Consider the following 21981-nt stretch of genomic DNA (forward strand, 5'->3'; position numbering starts at 1 on the left):
GTCCAGAATTGTTTTCATACATATGAAACTATCAGTAAATGTTAACTTGATTATTTCTTTTAAATTATAGTTTAGCCATCATATAAAAAATGATGACATAAGAACATTTTTATTCAAGTAACAACAAAAAAATTCTTGTTTTGTTTTGGTAGCATTGAATGTTAACATGCAATTTTGGCCCTTTGACTGGAGGTTATTTTTGAAGGATTCAGCAATTGTCTTGGATATGCTTTTTGTGATTTACCCACATAGTATTAAAATAACCAAAAGTAAATACGTTAATTTTTTAAATATTATAATGAAAAGCATGTTGATATTGAAACATATGTATCTAGTGAAAACAGATTGTCTAGGCTAACTCTTGTTGATTCATTGTTTATAAATATAAATATGAAATATTAAAGATGCGAGAACGGTATATCCTTACTGATGACACCATAATTGATCACATTACACAGTTTACTTATCTTAAGAATAAATAGGTTTGAAAGCATTTTTTTTAAAGATCATGTCAAGCTGACCTAATGGCTATCGTATTTGACTCAGTCTTTAGGTTTTAGTTTTGATCTCAGCTGGAGTATTTTTTTTTTTTCCTTACAAGAAGTGAATTTTTAGAAAAAAAAAACAATACTTGCATAAACATGTCTCAGTCTTGTTCTGTTTGTTTGTTTTTTACTCCATTTTTAAAGGAATTTGACATTACATTTAATACCGATGGTATTTCTTTTTATAATAAGAAATCTGCATTAATTAAAATATATTTATGTGTATTTTATGACTGTGCCTGTTATCTCACACACACACATATATATATATATATATATATATATATATCAGGGCTCTATGGACAAATTTATCATAAGTTGACCTTTTGATAACTAAATATTTTCGTTTACTAGCCAAACTAATATGATTTTTAGAATATGACATCTTCATTCTGTGACGAGTATGTACATCATAAAGATTTTTCTGTTTTTTTTTTTGTTTTTTTTTTAATAAGTGTAATACTAAATATACTACAAACTTTGTTGATACTTGAAGGTATAAACATTCTAATTTCTTCAGATATTTTTTTAATCAGCCTTTGTTAAAAAATAAATGAAGTATATTGTTCTATTAAACTTTTATTTAAATAATTTAACTGTTCGTTTTATAAAAAAAACAAAGTTGAAAAGATATTTTTCCCTCCATAGTGAGCTTTGGAAGATTGTCAGTGAAAGAAATGCAATCACCAAAAGATAAGCGTTTCATTATTTCTAGTTGCCAATTTAAAAAAAAAAACACTCACAAATGCAACTGTTTCACTTGCAATGTATAGCCCTGTGTGTGTGTGTATATATATATATATATATATATATATATATATATATATATATATATATTTTTTTTTAAATATAATTATCCACTGACACGTGTCTTGTCTTCTACAACTCATCAGAAGTGGCTAAATCTAGCAGGATTCGAAATCTGGACTCTATGCTTAGAAGCCTAAACCTCTACCACTGAGCTATCGTGTGTGACTGCTGGATGTATAATGTTTTATGTAGATGTTATTTATTCATTTTTGTCTGCAATACTTTTGAATGCATTCAATTATTTATACGAAAGTGCATTTTTACCAAAATACGAGTTAGGAATAATTTTCCCTTTTACCAATTTGGTACCCCCAAATGGAGAGTGGCATATATAGTCTAAAATATAATTATCTGCTGACACATGTTTCATCCTCTACAACTCATCAAAGTGGCTGAATTTAGCAAGATTTGAAATTGGGACCCTATGGTTAGAAGACTAAACCTCTACTCTTGGGCTATCTCACACGACTGCTGGATGTATCGTGCATTTTATATAGATGTTATACAGATATATAGATTTGTTTTTGTTTGTATTACTTTTGAATGAATTCAATTATTTATACGAAAATGCATTTTTTCCTAAATGTGAGTTAGGAATAATTTTCCCTTTTTATCAATTTGGTACATCTCCCCAAAAAAGAAAAAAAAAATGATACATCCAGCAGTCACACGAGATAGCCCAGTGATAGAGGTTTAGGCTTTTGGGGTCCAGATTTTGAATCTTGCTAAATTCAGCCACTTTGATGAGTTGTAGAGGATGAAATGTGTGTCAGACTATATATGCCACTCTCCATTTGGGGGTACCAAACTGGTAAAAGGGAAAATTATTCCTAACTCGTATTTTCGTAAAAATGCACTTTCGTACAAATAATTGTATTAATTCAAAAGTATTGCAAACAAATAAATAACATCTGTGTGTGTGTGTATATATATATATATATATATATATATATATATATATATATATAAATTCTGAATTATGTAGAATTACAAAAAAAAATTGTTTGATAAAGGAGTATAAATAATTTTTAAAGTCTTTTCCTTAATATTTTGAAAATCCATGGATTAAGGAAAAAATTGAATAAATTATTTGTACTCCTTTGTCAAACGATAAATTTTGTTGTATTGCTATCTTGCATATTGAGCTTTCTTTATTTGCTCGGGCTTATTTTATAAATATTGATACTAATATTTATTTGGACTTTAAGTTTACAGTATTTCAGTATTTCATTAATTATATATAGCAAAATCTACATTTTTAATATATATTATAACAAAATCTATGTTTCATATTTTTGAGGAGGGAGTAGGAACTCTTCATTGAGCAATAAATTTAAAACTGAAAATTCAAGTGACTAACTTACATTATTATTATTTTCAATACATTAAAATGATAGAAGAATGGGCTGGTTTGGTGAGAGAGATGTTGACAAAAATGTGGAAAGATAGTTGGACTGAAAGGGGTAAAGAGATACGAGTTTTGATATAAAGATGTTACATAGACTTTTTATCCTCTTAGCTTTTGTCTTCTATGGCTGCAGGCAATGTCAAATAACCCTGCTAGTCTATATAAATAACACAATAGATGTATGTGTGCAAATATTTAGCTGATAAACTCTTAAACTATTGATTATATAACACTGAAATTAACAGAAAATAGTAATTGTACGCCAATGATGGTTTATAATGAGTAAAATCTTTGTTTGGATGGATGAATAATGCATACATATATTGGCAAGTTGAAATGCAAAATGTTCATTTCAACTTGCCAATATATTTCTATTTATTCTCTGCACATGCCCAAATTCAATTCTTTATTACTTCAAGTCATTTAATATTAAATTTTTCTTACCTCTCTCTAGATAGCTACATCGGTAGGGAATGTGGTTAGATTGCTAAATGTTTAATTTGGATTCTAGCTGATGGCACTCAAGACATTTTTTTATATTATTTAAACATTTGAAATCAGTAAAATACGGAATCTGCATGAATTAAAATATATTTAAGCATATTTTATGACCCGGCAAGGCCGGGCGCTTTCCATTAGTTTTAATAAAATGGCATGGTCACTTGTGTTTCTCACTTATGTTATTGATTTATTTTTATTGGCTATTCATTGACTATTTATTAAAATAAAAAATGTAATGGCATAAAATACTCAAATGAATTTTGTAAAAAAATTATTTAAAAAAAAATAATTACAAAATTTAATCTATCAGAATGCATAATTAATCATTTTAATCTTTTGTTAATAGTTTGAAAAAAAGAAAAGAAATTTATGAACTTTTGGAATTTGGGAAGAATCTTTTAGCATGAACCTACCGAATAGAAAGTAATTTATTTGAGCTGTAATTTTTTTAGCAAAAAGTTTTTAAAGTTATTTACATTCAATAATTTTCTAAAAATTAAAACATTACCTTCACAAAACTTGTTCCACATTATTGGCTGAGGCTATAGAATTCATCAATTGCATCTCTATAATGGGACCATCTGTTTACCATGAGTGGTGACCCTAAGGACGGGTTTCGGGAGGCTGTGCAGCCAATGACTAAGGAACTAAAAGGTCATTAGCTGTAACACTCTACTTTCACCCTTACTTGAGCTAGTTGGGCACTCCAGGAGGCCCACTATGATCAATCAGCCAGTCATGTCAAGTCTTAATACTCACACAATATCATAAGAACATATATAACATTTAGTGTCTGTATGTATAATATATATATATATATATATATATATATGAAATTAAATATATACACAAAAAAAATCGTACCCCCCCTTCTTTTAGTGTTAGAAGGTAGTTGAAAAGGTCAATTGGTTTGGGGCATAAGAGTCACAACATGGTTGTACCCCTCTAAAGTTCCTCTGGAATGTGGCCAGCAGGACATATAATTTGTGGTTATCACCAAATACAAGTACAACACTCTTACAGTTTTGTCTTACCAGAGTGAATGGGTTTGCTCTTTGGTACTTTTCATTAAATTGGACTCTGAAGTGGGTGGGAAGTGTGAATAGTGAAGAAAACTAAAATATATATGGCATCTAAAAAAAAAAAACACTAATCAATCACGTGTTGATTCCTCAAAAAGTTTCCAAAATAAAGATCTTTCTGACAACAAAACTCTTATTACTTCGCAAAACTACCCAACGTATATAATATTAGAATTCATTGGACATACTTCAATAAAAAAATTTTTTAAATCCTCTGGCCTCAAAAGCCTAAACCTCTATCACTGGGCTATCTCGTGTGACTGCTGGATGTATCACTTTTGGGGTCATTCTAACATTTTAGGGCAATTGACCATTTTTGTTTCCTATGGGGAAATAAATCCTATGAGTTTTTTTTTTTTTTTTTTTTTTTTTTTTTTTAGACAATTATGTGTTTTTGTAAGAGGAGAAGAAGGCTTACCACCCAGATTTTGAGTTAGTGGTAGTAGAGCTAGTTGCAATAACATGTGAACACCTTGAAAACTTGGCAGAAAGAAAAAAGCAAGAACAATTATTTTAGAGTGGAGGATTAGTTTTACATATAAACTTAAAGTAAACTAATCCACCATTTCCAGGCCATTCTAGCGTTTTAGTGCAGTCAATTTATTTATTAATTATTAATTCATTTTTCTATGAGAGAAAAATCATGTGCATTTTTTTTATAGACAATTATGTGTGATTTTAATATGGTTTGCATGAGGGGGCTTGTCACTTGGACTTAGGGTTAGTGGTAGAGTTATGAAAGAGATTTTATTTTGAAGTGGTGCCATTCGTACTTAGGGTTAATGGTAGGGTTAAAAGATTTTTTATAAGGGTGGGACTTATCACTCAGATTTAAGGTTACTGGTACAAAAAGTTCAAGGGAGGCACTTTTGGGAGTTAGGTTTGTCATGTAATGGTAGCTGAATTTATACACTAACTTTTGAAAATGAAAAAAATATCAAAAAAATTGCTTTAAAAATCAAGAATAGCCGGGAAATTGGGATTCATTATACATTAAATTTATATGTGAAAATGATCCCCCCTCTTACTCTAATTTCTAAAATTATTTTTGTCGGTTTTTGTTATTTTTTCTTCTAGGGTATTCATACAAAATCGCTTAAAAGAGTAGAATCTTATTTAGATATTTTTAATTGGCATTTATAAAGTCATTTATTACTACAATTAAAGTTTGAAAGTTCAATATATATGAAAGCCAATATTTCTTGAAAACATTTCATAACAAAAGAGAAATGAAGAAATCAACACAGAATTATAATTTTAATGCATACAAATAATAAAAACATTAATTTACTCATTATATTTAGAAAAAAAAAAAAAATGTTCAAAACACATGTTAACATTTTATTTTTAAGACAACAAAACAATTTATTATATGACAATAAATAAGATTGCTATTTTTTCTAATTGTTTTCCAAATTTCATCATTAAATTCCCATAGGGCACTGGTACCAAGCTTCTAAACACTGCGTGGGGTCAAAAAAAACAAAACAAAAAAAAAAAAAACACCTGACGTAAAATGTCTGCTTCACTTTTATCATTACTTTTCTTATACTGGCCTTCCTTGAATAGAGGAATTTACATCGATTAGCACTATAAATAGCGCTAGTAATTTCAACACCGATGAGAGAGATATGACTGCACTTCAATTGCTAGTCGAGTGCCCAGCAGATATACACGCTTTCCTATCTTTGTACATTATTGTTAATACACTTGTTCCTTAACCGAACCTTGATTTGATTGTTCTTATTTTCATTGTTGTTCCACGACACAACAGATTGGCTACAAGAAATCAAAATGACCATCACTGCGGAGAATCACCAAAAGTGATTAGAATAAAGATTTGTAAAATCTTTACGGCAGAACACCTTCGTCATTTCAACAGATATTTGGATACGCAAGGATTACCAGCGAATTAATTACTATAATAGTAATTTGGCGACAGGAAAAAACTTGCTACCAAAATATACAGCGAAAAACACGAATGTTGTCAATTATTTAATAATTGAACACACTTACCAAGTATTTCAGAAAGGGAAAAAGGGTTAATTTTTTTCTTCACCAGAAGCCATTTTTCCTACGGTAAGAATTTTCTTCTGCAAAGTGAAATGTCCAAAACCAACTAGCAAATACCATGTAAGCTTATTGTTATTTCGATAACATCTGGGATTTGAAAAAAAAACACACTTGACTTTGTCAAGAGAAAAAGAGACAAATCGTGAAAAATAATTATTCGTGTACATCAGCAAACATGTAAAGAATCAAGTCATTTTTTGCAAAAGGCAAAGAGGGTAATAAAAAAAAAACTAAAAGTTTCCCATACGAATTCGTCGGATATTTAAAGCGACAGATTTCGTTTTTGCTATGTAAAAATGCGTGCAAATAAAAAAAATGTGAAACAAATGTTATTTTGCTGGATTTTTTCTAGTAAGACTAGATATATAGCATTCAACAAGTTAAGTTGCAAAAGGACTGCTAAACTGCTGTTCTTCAAACAAAAGAATTGGGGAAGAAAACTTGGTTGATTTCTTTTTTACTAAGGAATATTTCTTTAATACAAGTGTAAATTGTTAACTGAATTCGTATGATGGATGCAAAATTCAAAGATTCACTATTGGAATTGTTCCAATTCCAGGCAGAGCGTTGCAAAAGCAGCAAATTCAACAGCAAGTAGAAAGGGAAGAGAGATTTAAACAAGCATTTGAAGAAAAAATGCTTCAACAACAGAAACACTTTGAGGAAATATTGATGAAAACGCAGGAGGAACAAAAAATTCTGGAGGCGGCACAGTTAACTAAAGCAGACGGTAATCATAACGCATTTTCTCAAACAGCTCTGTGGGCCGCTATTAAAAATTTCAATTATAATCCAGAAGACGATGTCACTTTCGTCTATTACTATAGACGATATGAAGATATTTTTATATTGGATTGTGGTACCTGGTCAGACGCGAAAAAAGTTAGGCTTTTGCTAAGGAAATTGGGAACAGCCTAGCATACAAAGTTCATGAATTTTATTCTCCCAAAAAAGACCAGTGAGTTGAGCTTCCAAGAAACAGTTATGCTACTTACAGAACTGTTTTCTGCAAAAACGTCTCTTTCTCATTGGCGATATAAATGTATGAATGTTACTAGAAGAGAGGAAGACGACTACACTACTTATGCAAGTTTAGTGAACAAGCATTGCGACGATTTTAAACTGGAGGAATTATCAGCAGATAATTTTAAATGTTTAATATTTGTGCAAGGGCTGGTCTTACATAAAAATGCTGAAATCAGGCATCGTGTTTTAAATAAACTTGAAAACGAACCGAATTTAAAACTTAGCGGAAGACTGTGAACGGTTTATTGCGTTGAAACAAGACAGTCGCGACATAGAGGAAAGCGGAGTGTCGCATATTAAAAAGATCCATCAAAAGAAAAATTCGATTTAAAAAAATAACCAGAGAAAGAAACAGGGAAAAGATCCACCTGGACCATGTTGGAGGTGTGGAAATAAACATTGGTACAATGAGTGTCCCTACAAATTCAAACAATGTAACAACTGCCACCAGAAAGGGCATAAAGCATCGCATTGTAGAAAAAAATCTGGTAGAAAGACATTCATTAAACTTACAAAAATTGAACCTGAGGAACAAAATATCCGGAAATATGTACAGGTGAAAATGTTTAAAAAGAAAGTAAGGCTTGATAGTGGGTCTGACATTTCCATTATTAATGTACAGACATGGAAGAGGCTTGGGAGACCCACTATGATTAAATCACACAAAACGGCGAGAAGTGTCAGTGGCAAAAAAATTACCTTCGAAGGAGAATTATTGACAAATATTTTTTTCCAGAACAGGGCCAAAAAAGCAAGAATTTTTGTCATGTGAAAATCAAACAACCTCTTTGGAACTGATCTGTTGGAAAAGTTTAGACTATGGGATCTGCCTTTTAAGCTCATTTTGCCAAAAGGTTGAGGATTCAAATGTGGAGGCAGAAAAACGTAAGAGGGAGTTAAGAGAATTTTCCAGACGTATTTTCAGGCGGTTTGGGAAGGTGTACAAAAGCGGTAGCAAAATTTGACGTAAAAGTAAATGAACAGCCAGTGTTCAGAAAGAAAAGAAATGTTCCATACGCCGCTATAGAACAGATAGACGGTGAATTAGAAAGACTCGAAAACATGGGTGTCATCGGAAAAATTGATCAGTGAGTGGGCTGCACCAACGGTTTACATCAAAAAGAAGAGTAAGGAGATTCGGGTTTGCGCAGACTTTGCGACAGGCTTAAACAGGGCATTACAAGATCATCATTATCCTCTTCCGAGCCCTGAAGAGATATTTGCAAAACTGAGTGGAGGGAAATATTTTTCTAAAATCGACCTCAGTGACACATACTTACAAGTTCCAGTCGATGAGGAGTGTTCAAAGCTGCTATGTATTAATACCCATAAGGGATTGTACAAGTTTAACAGACTTCCTTTTGGGGTCAAAGTTGCCCCTGCGATTTTTCAGCAAATTATGGACATTATGTTAAATGGGTTGGATTTCGCAGTTAGGTACCTGGATGATGTGTTAATGAAAAGCGCTAGCAAAGAACAACACAAAGCTCATGTAAACCAAGTATTCAAAAGGATACAGGATTATGAATACAGAAAAACAGGAAAAATGTACATTTTTCATGGAGAAAATAAAATACTTGCAAATCATGGATAAACATGGAAGAAGACTGGATCCATATAGATCGAGTGCAATAAAGAATATGTATGCTCCAGAAAATATTGTGTCTTTGCAAAGTTTCTTAGGTTTGGCAAATTACTACTATGTATTTGTGCCAAATATGGATAAACTAAGGTTGCCTTTAAATGAACTGTTAAGGAAAGACCAAAAATGGGTCTGAACGCAAGAGTGCAAAGAAGCATTTCAGGAAATTAAAGAGACTTTAATGTCTGACTTGTTTCTGGCACATTATAATCCCAAGCGATGCCAGCTCCTATGGCATAGTAGCATGCATTTTACACAAAATGGATACTGGAAAAGTGAAACCCATAGCACATTCATCCCGATCACTTTTGCCAACCAAAAAGAACTACTCACAAATTGAAAAAGAGGCGCTAAGCATTATATTCGCGGTAAAGAAATTTCATCGTTTCCTGCATGGTAGGCAATTTCTGTTACAAACAGACCACAAACCATTATTAACGATTTTCAGATCGAAAAAGGGACTACCACAACATATGGCGAATAGATTCCAAAGATGGGGTACCATACTTCTGAATTACAATTTTCAAATGGAGTATGTACCATCTAAAAAAATTTGGTCATGCAGACGGGTTATCGGGGTTAATACCTTAACAGACAGAACTATTGGAGGATATGGTAATAGCAGCCATTCAAGCGGAAGTTGAAGTAAAAAATATGTTATGTGACACAATGAGAGAACTTCCAGTTATGCTTGATGAGATTAAGAGTAAGACAGAGGTGGACGAATTTATTATACGCACGAAAGAAAGGATCAACAATAACGAATTGGATGAAGAAATTTATTCAATTTATCAATAATGTCCTTTTATATAGCGACAGGTTGTAATTCCTGCAACATTACAGAAAAGAATGTTCAAGGAATTCCATATAGGACATCCAGGTATATCAAGAATGAAAAGTCTCATGCGCTCTTTTGTTTATTGGCCAAACATGGATAAGGATATAAAAGAAAAAATCAGGGAGTGTAGAGGATGCGCATTAGCTATGAAAGCTCCTCCGACTCGATTCGGATCATGGGCAAAACCGGACCGACTTTGGTCTAGCATTCATTTTAGATTTTGCAGGACTGCTAGATGGGTTCTACTATCTCATTGTTGTAGACAGCCTATCTAAATGGCTGGAAGTATTAAAATGTAAGAAATCCACATCCGAGGTAACTATCAACTTCCTGTATGAACTATTCACTAGGTTTGGAGTAGTAGATTGCATTGTTACAGACAATGGAATGCAATTTACGTCTACCGAATTTAAACATTTTTGCGAAGATCATCTAATCGAGCATATAACCATTCCGCCATACCACCCAAGAAGTAATGGACAAGCAGAGAAATTCATTTATACATTCAAGAGAGCTCTGAAAAAAGCTAGTGGGTCGCCCACGGATAAGTCAATCCAACAGTTTTTACAGTCACTTCGAATGCAAACATCGAAATGTCAAAGGCACCTGCTGAGGTTATGTTTGGACGCAAGGTTAGATCGATTTTTCACAAGTTGTTACCAAACAAGGATAGGCCAAATCTCAAAAAAAACGATAACAAAAAAAACAGTATAAAGTTGGAGAAAGAGTCTTCTACAAGATTCACAAAAATAAGACTTTCTGGGAGTCTGGCATTGTTGAGAAACAAATAGGCAACATGGTCTACATGATTAAGGGACCAGACTTCGTGCACAAACATGACACTAACCAAATTTAGAAAAGATACTCGAACAGTGAGGTGACCAAATCACCCAAGGAGGACATCATGGACACAGTGTTTGATACTTTTCACGTGCCCATACCAGAGACAACTCCGGAAAACAAGATCCAACAGAAAACGGAAATCAACAGAATTGATTAGGGTGAACCCAAAACAAAAACATTATTAATCCCAGACAGGATATTTTCAAAGGGGGGGGGGTGTTATAATGGCCTTCCTTGAACAGAGGAATTTACACAGATTAGTTCTATAAATAGCGCTAGTAATTCCAACACCGGTGAGAGAGATGCGACTGCACTTCAACTGCTAGCCGAGTGCCCAGCTGATATACACAATTACCTATCTTTGTACATTATTGTTAATACACTTGTTCCTTAACCGAACCTCGTCTTGATTGTTCTTATTTTCACTGTTGTTCCACGACACAACAACTTTTCTAAAAACTCTTCAAATATATTATGTAGATTATTTATTAAAGCATGTGGGACAATATTTATTTTCAAACAAAATGGTGGTATTTTGAGTACTTAAAATATTTTTCGGGTTTTTATCATTTATTTTCTGTAAATGTAAAAATTATAAATATTAGTCAAAAAATAAACAATTAGGCACAAGGCCAACAAGAAATAGGGAGTGGGGTCTGTAGTCATTCTTATCACTGTACCGTTTTACTCGTCTAAGGGGTATCTCTAGCTAAAGTTCTCACTTGCAACAAGCACTCCAGGGGGTGTCCTACCTACTGCTCTCAAATCCAATCGATTTTTTTAATTTTAATTTTAAAAATAACATTAATATATTTATAACAAAAAGGCTTAATCGTTAGTATTTACATAATTAACAAAGGTAAAAGATGATTTCATTGATGGGAGGGGGAACAATCGAAAAATAAAAAAAGTTGTTAGTAGGGCCCTCCTACCCCTCACTAGATGGAAGACCGCCCATTGTTTTCCAGCTTGATGAAGGCCAAAAACCAGATGGGTTGATTCGTAAGGGGTTTGAAAAACTCAGTTTGGGACAAAATAAAAGATGGAGGGAGTTGGGGAGGGTACCATTTCAAGTTTGGGGAAAAAGAGCCAGGGGCAAAAAAAAGAATTGGTGGGGCAGGCAACTTGGAATTCTCTATCGGGAGCGGAGAGGAAACATTCACTCGGCTACCTTACTGGGACTGGGGTCCAGCAAGACTGGGAGCTGCATGCGCCATGCCTAGTTAGAGAACACATACTCTAACTTGGCTCCTCTTCGTATGCATAAGCTCGGTGCCTTAATTCATATTCTTTTGAAAGTTGCGGGATGTAATCTCTTATCACTCCTGATCTTGACCTTCAATTGGTGTTTGAAGAACGTAACCAGATCCTGATCGGCCCAAGATTCAACCCCACGCTTTTCATTTAGTCTCGATGTCAGCACCACCATTTTGCCCAGGATCATGAGAAATGCCATTTGTTTCTTTCCATTCAATGGTGGCCTGATATTGTGCACGACCAGGGACACGTTCAGTGGACGAGGATTCTTGGGATTGATGTGAGCTGTCGCCTCATTGACTTATGTTCAGTACTGACAGAGTTCACTGCAATCGAAGAAACTGTGCTCCGGTGTTTCTTCTGATGAGGTCTGGCAGTGGGGGCACTCGAGCAAACTCACTAGTTTGGCACTGCATTGTATGGCAATACATTTCAGGAGAGTTGTCAAGTCAGGCAGAATTCAAAGTTATTCATTATTCCCGTGCCTAGCACCCAGCTCCACCGGAAGTGGATTTCCTTCTCAGACAACTCCAGATGCTTGATGAGCAGGTTGTCGGTGGTCCCCCTTATGTTGCTTTCTCGAAGCCTGCGATAGGTCACTGGATCTAAGTAGCTTCTCTGAGTGTGTCGCTCCACGACCTGCGACATGCCTTGAACTTATGATCAGGAATGAAGTCGGGAAAGGTGGCCTTGACTGCAAGGTTCCACACTCTCTCTTCCATCAAAGTTTGACTCAGGAAGGCTACCCTTTCAGCATCACGATGACACTTCAAGTCAGGTATTCTCAAGCCTCCCTCACAAAAACGTTGTCTGTGAACCCAATGCCCCCCCCCTCTCACCTCGTTTCAGAGCAGTTTGGATCCTGAGACCCTCCAAACACAAACACAGCTGAATCTTACTCCGAAAAATAAAAAATCCCAAACTTTTCTCTAATATCAAATCAACTAAACAAAACTTCTACCAATGATGAAAGGCCAATGTCAATTGTAAATGGAACTCACTAAATTGATTGAAATCGAAAATAAATATGATTTAATGGAAGCAAAGTCTCAAACAATTTCTCCCTAAAAGAACCTACCCAAGATCGAAGAATACTTGTCAAAACAGATTAAAAGAATCCATGAAAACAACTAACTCAACTTTAGTAACTAACACGAAAACACTACGGAACATTAAGAAAACCAATGGCTAACTACGATGAATTGATGCAACTTATGCCTTCAAGAAACACACCTTAAATACAACAATGCAATAAACATTAGAAATTATCAATCGTACAATTATATTAGACAATATACCGAAAGGATTTGTGGTAGATCATTGGTAATCATTAAAAATAATATCCTACACAATGAAATCAGCCTAGGTGCAAACATAAAAGCAGTTGCTATATATGTAACCCTCCACTCAGATATGAATAAAATATGTGCGAATGAAGTTGTCCAAAATATTTTTTACTTTCGTAATTAATACCATTCGAGCACATAGTGGAGCAGGTGCTAGTGTGATTAGCTACAATTAGGAGTGATTCAATATGGATAGAGTAATTTCAGAACTTTTGACCTTACTAATCAGAATTGCGTTACAACTATTGATCAAGGGAAGAGTATATCCAGCATGATGTATGGACACAAAACCTGACCCATGAGAGTTACGTTGCGTGGAGAGAAATGATATGATGAATGTGTAATGCAAACTTAAACGCAGGCTTAGATCTAATGAGATCTAAGGAAGATTAAATATGGACAGTATAGGGAGATGTGTACAAGACAAGAGGCTTTTATGGTATGATCACAATTGAAAGAAATCATGAAAGCTCCTTTTCTTTTATCTGTTTAACAAGTACTTTAATGGAATATGCTCTGATGAACTTGTACCCCTTAACGTACAAACTCCTGACTAATCCAACAAGCAGCAAAATCACACCTCTTCACTGTTGAGGCCACTAGATGCCAGAAAGCCTTTTACTCTTTCTTTCCTAACATGCAGAAATTTAAATGTAATGTGAACAGATATCTCGCTGCTCAAATTTTCATAGTTCTCTGTTAGTTATGATCCTAAATAATAGCCAATATGCCTTGTTTGGGGTGGAAATATATTCAAACTAATGGTTTATTCATGAAAAACATACACATAAAATTGATTTGCAAATGACCTATGTACAAGACTGAACCTGTTTCAGATGTTTATTAAAAATATGAATCGCCAAGAATTGATTTGGCATTAAATAACTCCAAAGGGTTGATATGCCATAAAACAAACAAAATAAAACTTGTTCTAGTTTCACAATGATTTGATTCAATTAATAATTTAAATGGCCAAATGATATTGTAATTAAATTTGAATCTCAAAATCCTATTAAACAAAACAAAAGTGAAAGTAAAACACTAAGTACATTACCATTAGAATCCTATTGTTTTGTCTCTAATGTGTGGTTGCTCCCCATTCCTTAATTGTCAATTTATCTCCATAAAAATTAAAATAATAATTTATTCTTTTCATTAGTATTATTTTCCATAGCAGAGAAAGACTTCATTAGAACATAAAAGAAACCTTAGTTTGACTACTAGTATTGGATACATACAATCCCTTCCTCCTACACTCTTTGTTGACCTCATTACCAACCTTCATCTTTGTGATATTTGCATGGAATCTGATTATGTATCTACTCTTACCCAACAAGTTTACTAAACAGGTTTTGACTTGTTTCTGTCTACCTCAGGTAGTCACATTGAACTCTAGCAGAAAGCTTTGACATTGGCCCCGCCTCCCTTCTCTCTCTTTCTCTTCTTGTCTTTCTTCCCTCCATCTCTCTTTTTCCTCTCTCTATCTTTCTCTTTTCTTTTTTCCTCTCACTGACCCTCTCTCTTTTTTCTTTTGGTTTTCCCCCTCTTTTTTCTCTTTCTCTTTGTCTCTTACTTTTATCCCCACCCCTCTTTCCTATTTTAATCTTTTGCAATTTTATATTTTTTCAAATACCAATTTCTTGATATACAATCTTCTTGTTTTTAATTTATTTTTTTTTTTACTATTTTGCTCATCTCTTGAATCTGTTATTTTTTATTCATTCTTTTTCCCTCTTTTCATATTTTTCTTCATATAGTAGAATATTCCTATTTCAATATATTGAATGTTTTAATCCTTTATTTCTTTTAAAATGTTCTCCAATCTTTAATCTTCATTAACTACACAAAATATTATTTTACCAGAAATGAGCAATCATGTTTGAATTCACCCCACCTCGAAATCTATTAATTCAATCCAGTACTTGTAATGAATATATAAAATATAATACAAATAGTTTGATTTAAAAATTATTTTAGTTTTTCTTCTTGTATATCCAGGACAGTTTTCATATCTTTTTTCCACAAGGTTCAGATTTCGGTTTCACTTAAATCACATGGTTCTTTATCACACCTGCTTTGATTTTAGTCTTATGGTATACAATGCTAATATGCACTTTGGATCTAATGAAGTTTTATTTTTTCACAATAGCCCTTGTTTACAAAATTATAATCGAATAACTCCAAGTTATTCTCCCAGTAGCACTATTAAAAATGTTCACTTTTTTGTCACAGCTGGTAAAGCTTGATATTCCTCATTTGTAATGAGTAGATAATACAGCTATTTACTGCTTCTTTGTCCATTATTCATTATGCACAGCTACTAATTAAACTATGCTTATCTTTAGTATTATTTTAATCTATAGAATAGTCTAGGATTTCACGGATCCAACATAAATCAATTGATTTGTGGTATGTTATAATTTAGTTAAAAAAAGCATTCTTCTAATATATAAAAGGGAAAATGTGTGTTAGTTTGTGTGTTCGCCAAGAACTTTTAACAGATGCATCATACTGCGACAGGTATCATTAGAAAGGGCCATCTCTTTGAAAAATATGTAAAAATTGGCCCAAAAGATTAATTCTGTCTAGGTGAACTGGTCCATTTCTTGCATGGAGGGGGGGGTCACTTTTTCCGTCAACATTTTTTGTGAGTCATACGCCTAGCAATCTGAATGTATGCTTAAAAAACGTTATTTTGACTCGTCATGACATCATAAGTCGTGGCCATGACAACGAGCACGTTAGCTTTTTTTCACCTCCTTTTCCTTTTTCGTGTTACAGGTTCGAGCTTGCCTACTGTGACTAATTTTTTTTTGCGGTCGCACAGGCACTCCCTGCTATTTTGATTGAAAAAAAGTAGGGGTTTTTTAGGGCTGGGTGTTGGTCAATATCCTTAGTATACCACCTCTCTCCCCTGGGCAACGCCGTGTATCCATGCTAGTTTGATATAAAACAGATTAGATTGGATAGTAGTCATGATGTGATCATGTTGATTTTTGGTGACAATCTTGCATAGCAAATTTGCTTATCGGCTTATCTATTTATCTTGATCATTTTATTCTAATTCTATTGACTAAGATTATTTATATTTTATACCTATCAACCAACCAATTTCTTTTAAATGCTCCATTATGAACTTAATACTCAAATATTTATTATTTTAATCAATATGGAATTATAGCTTGTCGCAATTATATCCATCTAAATAATATTCATTATTATTTTATCTCTTCTAACTGTTGATTGAGTGAATCTTCTTCCATATTGCTTTGTTTGGAACATGACTTTAGTTTTTAATTTTCTTTTAAATGGTTTTGGTTATTATACATATAACTTGTCTTATTTATTTATTACCACCTTTGCAATAGTCTAGTTTCAAATAAATGAGAGATAATGTTTTTGTTTTAATTTTGATTCATAATGTTACATATGTTCATTAAAATATTTCAATAAATGTTGCTGTGAACTAATAAAAATATATACAAACAACTTTGTACATATAAGTTGAGTAATAAGTTATATATCCATTAAAGACTGCACACTAGATAGCAGATTAGAATTTGCTAAACAACGTTAAAATATTCCAATTGGCAGCATAAAATAAAATATTCAAGACAATTTATAGTGTTTCCTAACAATAACATATATCATTATCCCATTATATATTAAACACTCTAACCATCCATCTGCATTTTTCAAACACGTCAATGGGTTATAGATTAGCCATTAAGCCCATCTGTGTGTGTGTGGGTGTATAATATTAATGAATCACCATTTATCAAGACCTGAAACCACTTGAGGATATGGGTCATTGGGATTGTTAGTTGGTTATGAATAGCACCTTTGAGAGAATTGGAAAATAGTAAGAATTTGATAATTTAAGTTGATGGAATTTGTTAATATTGAACTTAAAAACAACTGTGTTGTACTAAACTGGGAAGCAGCTCCATGGTATTTTATTCCACAGATGGAAGTCCTTAGAAAAAACTGTTCATTTTGTTTTTGATATGCAGAAAAAGAAAGGTAAATTCTTTACAGTATTTGACATTAAACAGGGTATCATTGTGAATGTTTTATGGGCAGGAACCAAAGATTGGCGCTCAATCGAGCACATACCATAAAAATGACAATAGACTAGTAATATCTCTGTAAGAAAAGGTTGCTAAGAAGACATCATCCTCTACTAGATTTCAAAGTTAATTCTGTTTGTCAACACAAAAGAAAGTCCTCTGAGCAGTATACTCCCTCCCCCATGTGCAAACAGTACTGCATCTGAGGATATGTATGGCTCTTGTTCAGCTGCAACCTCAGTAATGAATTTGATATAAGTCTCTCATTTCAGTCTAGAGTAAAGGTTAATCATAGGAGCTTATCAAAGCAGCTTTTTTCCCCCAAATATAAAGTTATAATGGAAATAAACTTTTTTGGATAATTACTAATATCTATTCAGAAACTTCAAAATTAGCTCCTCATTAAAATATAAATAGTAGAAAATAGTGATGGAATGATTCCAATGCTTTCTTCATCCTGATACAATTACCAATTCTAAATTCCCAATTCCGATATAATTACTGATTCTCATTCCAATAACAAAAACACCTGACAGAACACAATCACAGTATAAAAATAATCAACTGTGCAACTTATAGACACCTTATCAAAAGATTTCATTACATGATATGAATTCAAGTTTATTTATAATATATAGAAATTTTCTGATATTTGGAACTTTTATCGTAAACTTTTTTCCTAAAAAGAACAATGAGGTTTAGTTGATTTTTAATAAAATTTTGCACTGAAACAAAGTCTATAAAACGGATATATTAATTTTTTAAATTCTAAAAAAACAAAACAAAAAAAAAAGGATACATTTTGGGGAAACTTGTAAACAATTGTGAATTTCCTTTCATGTGATAGGATTTTATGGATTTATAACTTATATCTTATCAGAGTCTTTCTAGCAAACTTGCCACTATAGAATTTGACACAAAATAATTCTACCCCAAAGAATTTGATTTTTTTAATATTTTTTCTTCACTCTAAATTGATTGAGATTGTCGGACTGACTTCCTCATCTTGGTTGTTATTGTCACAACGTTTCGGCCGTTTTGCCCTCCGGCCTTCGTCAGGTGTTTTGTATCGAACTGGGGAACCGTTTGTTAGGAGTCTCGAACCCAACCCTTTATTATTATTACGGGGGTACCGTGTTCGGACTCCAGCTAATAATAATAAAGGGTTGGGTCCGAGACTCCTAACAAACGGTTCCCCAGTTTGATACAAAACACCTGACGAAGGCCGGAGGGCAAAACGGCCGAAACGTTGTGACAATAACAACCAAGATGAGGAAGTCAGTCCGACAATCCCAATCAATGAAAACACCTCATCTCAAAAATACAGACATTCACTCTAAATGTTTTTTTTTCTTCATGCCCAATTTTTTATGAATTTTTAAGGCGTTGGTTGAATATTTGACATTGCATAAAATTATTATTGCAAACAATTTATTAATATTGTTTGGGCATTTTATGGAAAATATTTTTTCTAAATTAAAACAAACTTAATAACATATTACATTTTAAACAGATTGGTGATATTTTAAATAGAATGATCCCCCATAGAATAAATATGGTGACTGAAATGATTCTAGCTAAGAGTAATATAGTGTAAGATAATGAATGACCAACAACTTCACACTCTCTTACTTTTGATGACCTTGTGTCATGTTATAGATTTTATTTTTATCAAGTAATTGAAAGTGTAATATCTGTTCTAATTCTACAGTTTTTTTTTTTTCTATCCTCAGTCACTGGATAACTCCTAGACTGAGGCAATTTTTTTCTCCCAATCTAGAATACCCATTTTTAGATTCCCCACATTAAAAACTGACCTTTTTTTTTTTTTTTTTTTTTTTTTTTTTTTACACAGTGATCACCTCTTATCAAGGCCCGGAAGCCACTCAGGGATAAGGGTTATTGTAAGTACATCACGTTAGTGAGGAGATTTTATGAAGTGTTTAATTAGGGGGGGCGGTTCATTAGGAATTTGTTAACATTAGACTTGAAGACATCCAAGTTGTAGTCCGGAGGGAAGCAGGCAGACGGAACAGAGTTCCACAGGCGTGCAGTTCTAAGAAAGAAGCTTTGCTCATGAAATCCGCGTTTTGATTTAGGCACAGATATAGAGTGGGGGAAATTTTTCACAGTAGCTTCAGCTAGACGGGTGTTTTTCGTGAAAGATTGGCGAGGGGGGACCAGGGATTGGAGTTCAGACGAGCACCTGCCATGAAAATAACGATAAAACAAGGATAGGCTCGCAACGTCTCTTCTGTGGGAGAGGGGTTGCAGGGTAGAGAAAAGGGCATCCCCCACTAAACCACGAAGTCTATTTTGTACTCTGTCAAGGCATGATAGGCTGTTTTTGGCAGCTCCTGCCCAGATATGGCAACAGTATTCCATCCTTGGCCGTACTTGGCTTTTATATAGATAGAGAATTGCATCAGTAGTGAGATATCTTCTGGAGCGGTAGAAGGATCCCACCATCTTTCCTGCGACCTTGGCCACAGACTTGATGTACGTGTTCCATTTCAGATCAGGAGTAAAGGTCAAACCCAGAAGCTTGTCAAAACACGGGGCCTCACCCAGACGAGAGCCATCCATCACAATTGATGCCAGCTGGGGATCAGAGCGTTGATGATGTAAGGATAGGAGTTTGGTTTTGTCTTATGTCTAACTCTACTTCTGTGGGGAGACAAGTAAATAAAATGACTGACAAGTAATTAATAAAACTCTTTACTAAATTTTGTGCTACTGAACCAGGAAAAGAAAAAAGACTTTTCGTTTGGCTTTTTCCAGGGTGAACTTAGATTTAGACTAAGAAGTGTAACAGTTTTTTTCTTGTTCGAAATTAACCAGATTTGGCTGGATTTAAGAGCGAACCTGCATACTGTAGAATGTAATAATTTAATATTCAAGATGACTTCAAAACTAGATATTTCAAGTGTAGGGAAGAGTATAGATTTAGACTTCAGCAGTTTTTAAGGTAGAAAGAGCTATTAATCTACTGTTGAGGAGTTCTAATCAGAGCATTGGAAAAAGCAGATATGCAGTGGGAGGGGAAACGTGATTAGAACATTGAAGAAGGAATCCTAACTTCTCACAGTAAAGATCCTAAACAGGGTTCATATGACAAATTTTCTAATAAACCTTCAGACTTTATCTTTTGTGGCTTTTTGTTGTTGTCTTATTTGAACACACTAGCAGATAGAAAACAAATGGTGTCTGCATAATTGTTCCAATTTGTTGCAGATATGACTGGTATCATTCTAGGTTCTATCTCCATCAGAAGTACCTCTTTGAAAAACATGCCAGTCTAGGGGATGATTGATAGGATACTTGAAGGGTTGGAAGAAGATTATTTTTGAATAAAAGAAAGCACTGTAAAAAGAAGAGTATTAAGTTAATTTTGTCAGAAGAACATTATTTCAGATAAAATAAAACTTGTTTGAAAAGTAAGCAACAGAATTGGTTCCCAAAACTCAAAACAGAGTAGAAGGCTGCATCATTTTCTTTTTAATTCTCAATAAGAATATCTGTGGATGAAGGTGCTATCCTATTCTAAATTTGAAATAAATGCTATTTTGTTTATATTTCAATATGTAAACTTTTAGGGTTGTTTATCAGACCTTGAGGATTGATGATTACTGTAGATCTCTTCAGGTTTACTTCTCTGCTTACTTCAATGTTTCTGTTTTCCCAGGTCACAAGCAATTTCTATGATTCCATTTTTAGGGGAATCAATACTAATTCCAAGAATTAATTCATTTCAACTGGCAACAACCCTAAGTGTTCACAAAGATCATGTTTGCATTTGGGATTTCTACAGAAATCTTAATAGGTAAATATTTTTATGTACTTAGACAAGTAGATCATCAGAAATCAGGATCAGCACATTCTCAGTGGACAATGTTTGGGATTGTTTATAAGTGTTCAAAATCTTGTTTGATATTATCACAAGAGACAGTGCATATAGGAGTCCTCTTTAATTAGAAAAAGGAATAATTTATTAGAAGAGATTACAGAAATTTATTCATTTAAAAAATGACTGCATGTATAGATTTAATTTATTGGATTTGTTTGTAAATGAGACCAATCCAGTTTTATCTGCAGTCATGATGGATCCCTTGTACAGACAGTATGAACAAGTTGATCCTCATTGTAAAACATCTAAAAGTGAAATCTATTTCAGAGGAATCCTGTTGCATGGCATAGAACCTTTGATTTGATGTGAGAATAGGTAGCAGTTTACAACATTTTCCTTTGTGTAGCTCACGTTCTAGGAAAGAAGAATTTTATGGCAGATTTTCTGTTAAGAGGTCAAGCAGAAGCTCAATTGACAGAATGGAATTTAGACCTCCTAATAATGAACTTGATTTTTATAGTCTTTAGCATTCTTTGTATAGAAAGTGAAATTCAGTTGAACCCTGGAATACGACATTAAAAATTAGTAACAAAATACAGTACAGTATATAATACACATGTATATAATCAAATAACATAAATAACACCGTAAGGTAAGGTAAATATCATAATCACCAGGGGCCGGAAAAACATT

General features: G+C 33.4%; 1 protein-coding gene and 1 long non-coding RNA gene across 11 annotated transcripts in view; one reads left to right on the plus strand and one right to left on the minus strand.

Moving 5' to 3' along the window:
* Positions 1 to 21981, plus strand: part of LOC145242626 (uncharacterized) — a 377218-nt gene that overhangs the window by 74918 nt on the left and 280319 nt on the right. The window contains exon 1 of one of the 9 annotated variants that reach the window (XM_080105744.1): positions 21127 to 21264. The exons of the other annotated variants lie outside the window; for them this stretch is intronic. The gene's annotated coding sequence lies outside the window, so the exon portion shown is untranslated. Of the gene's footprint in view, positions 1 to 21126; positions 21265 to 21981 lie in introns of those variants that run through there. 9 annotated transcript variants of the gene reach the window in all.
* The window catches only part of LOC145242628 (uncharacterized), a 109289-nt gene that overhangs the window by 51037 nt on the left and 36271 nt on the right, over positions 1 to 21981 (minus strand). The window lies entirely within an intron of this gene.

This window comes from Euprymna scolopes, chromosome 21 (genome assembly GCF_053919585.1).
Source record: "Euprymna scolopes isolate OS-2025 chromosome 21, ASM5391958v1, whole genome shotgun sequence".
Taxonomy (NCBI): domain Eukaryota; kingdom Metazoa; phylum Mollusca; class Cephalopoda; order Sepiida; family Sepiolidae; genus Euprymna; species Euprymna scolopes.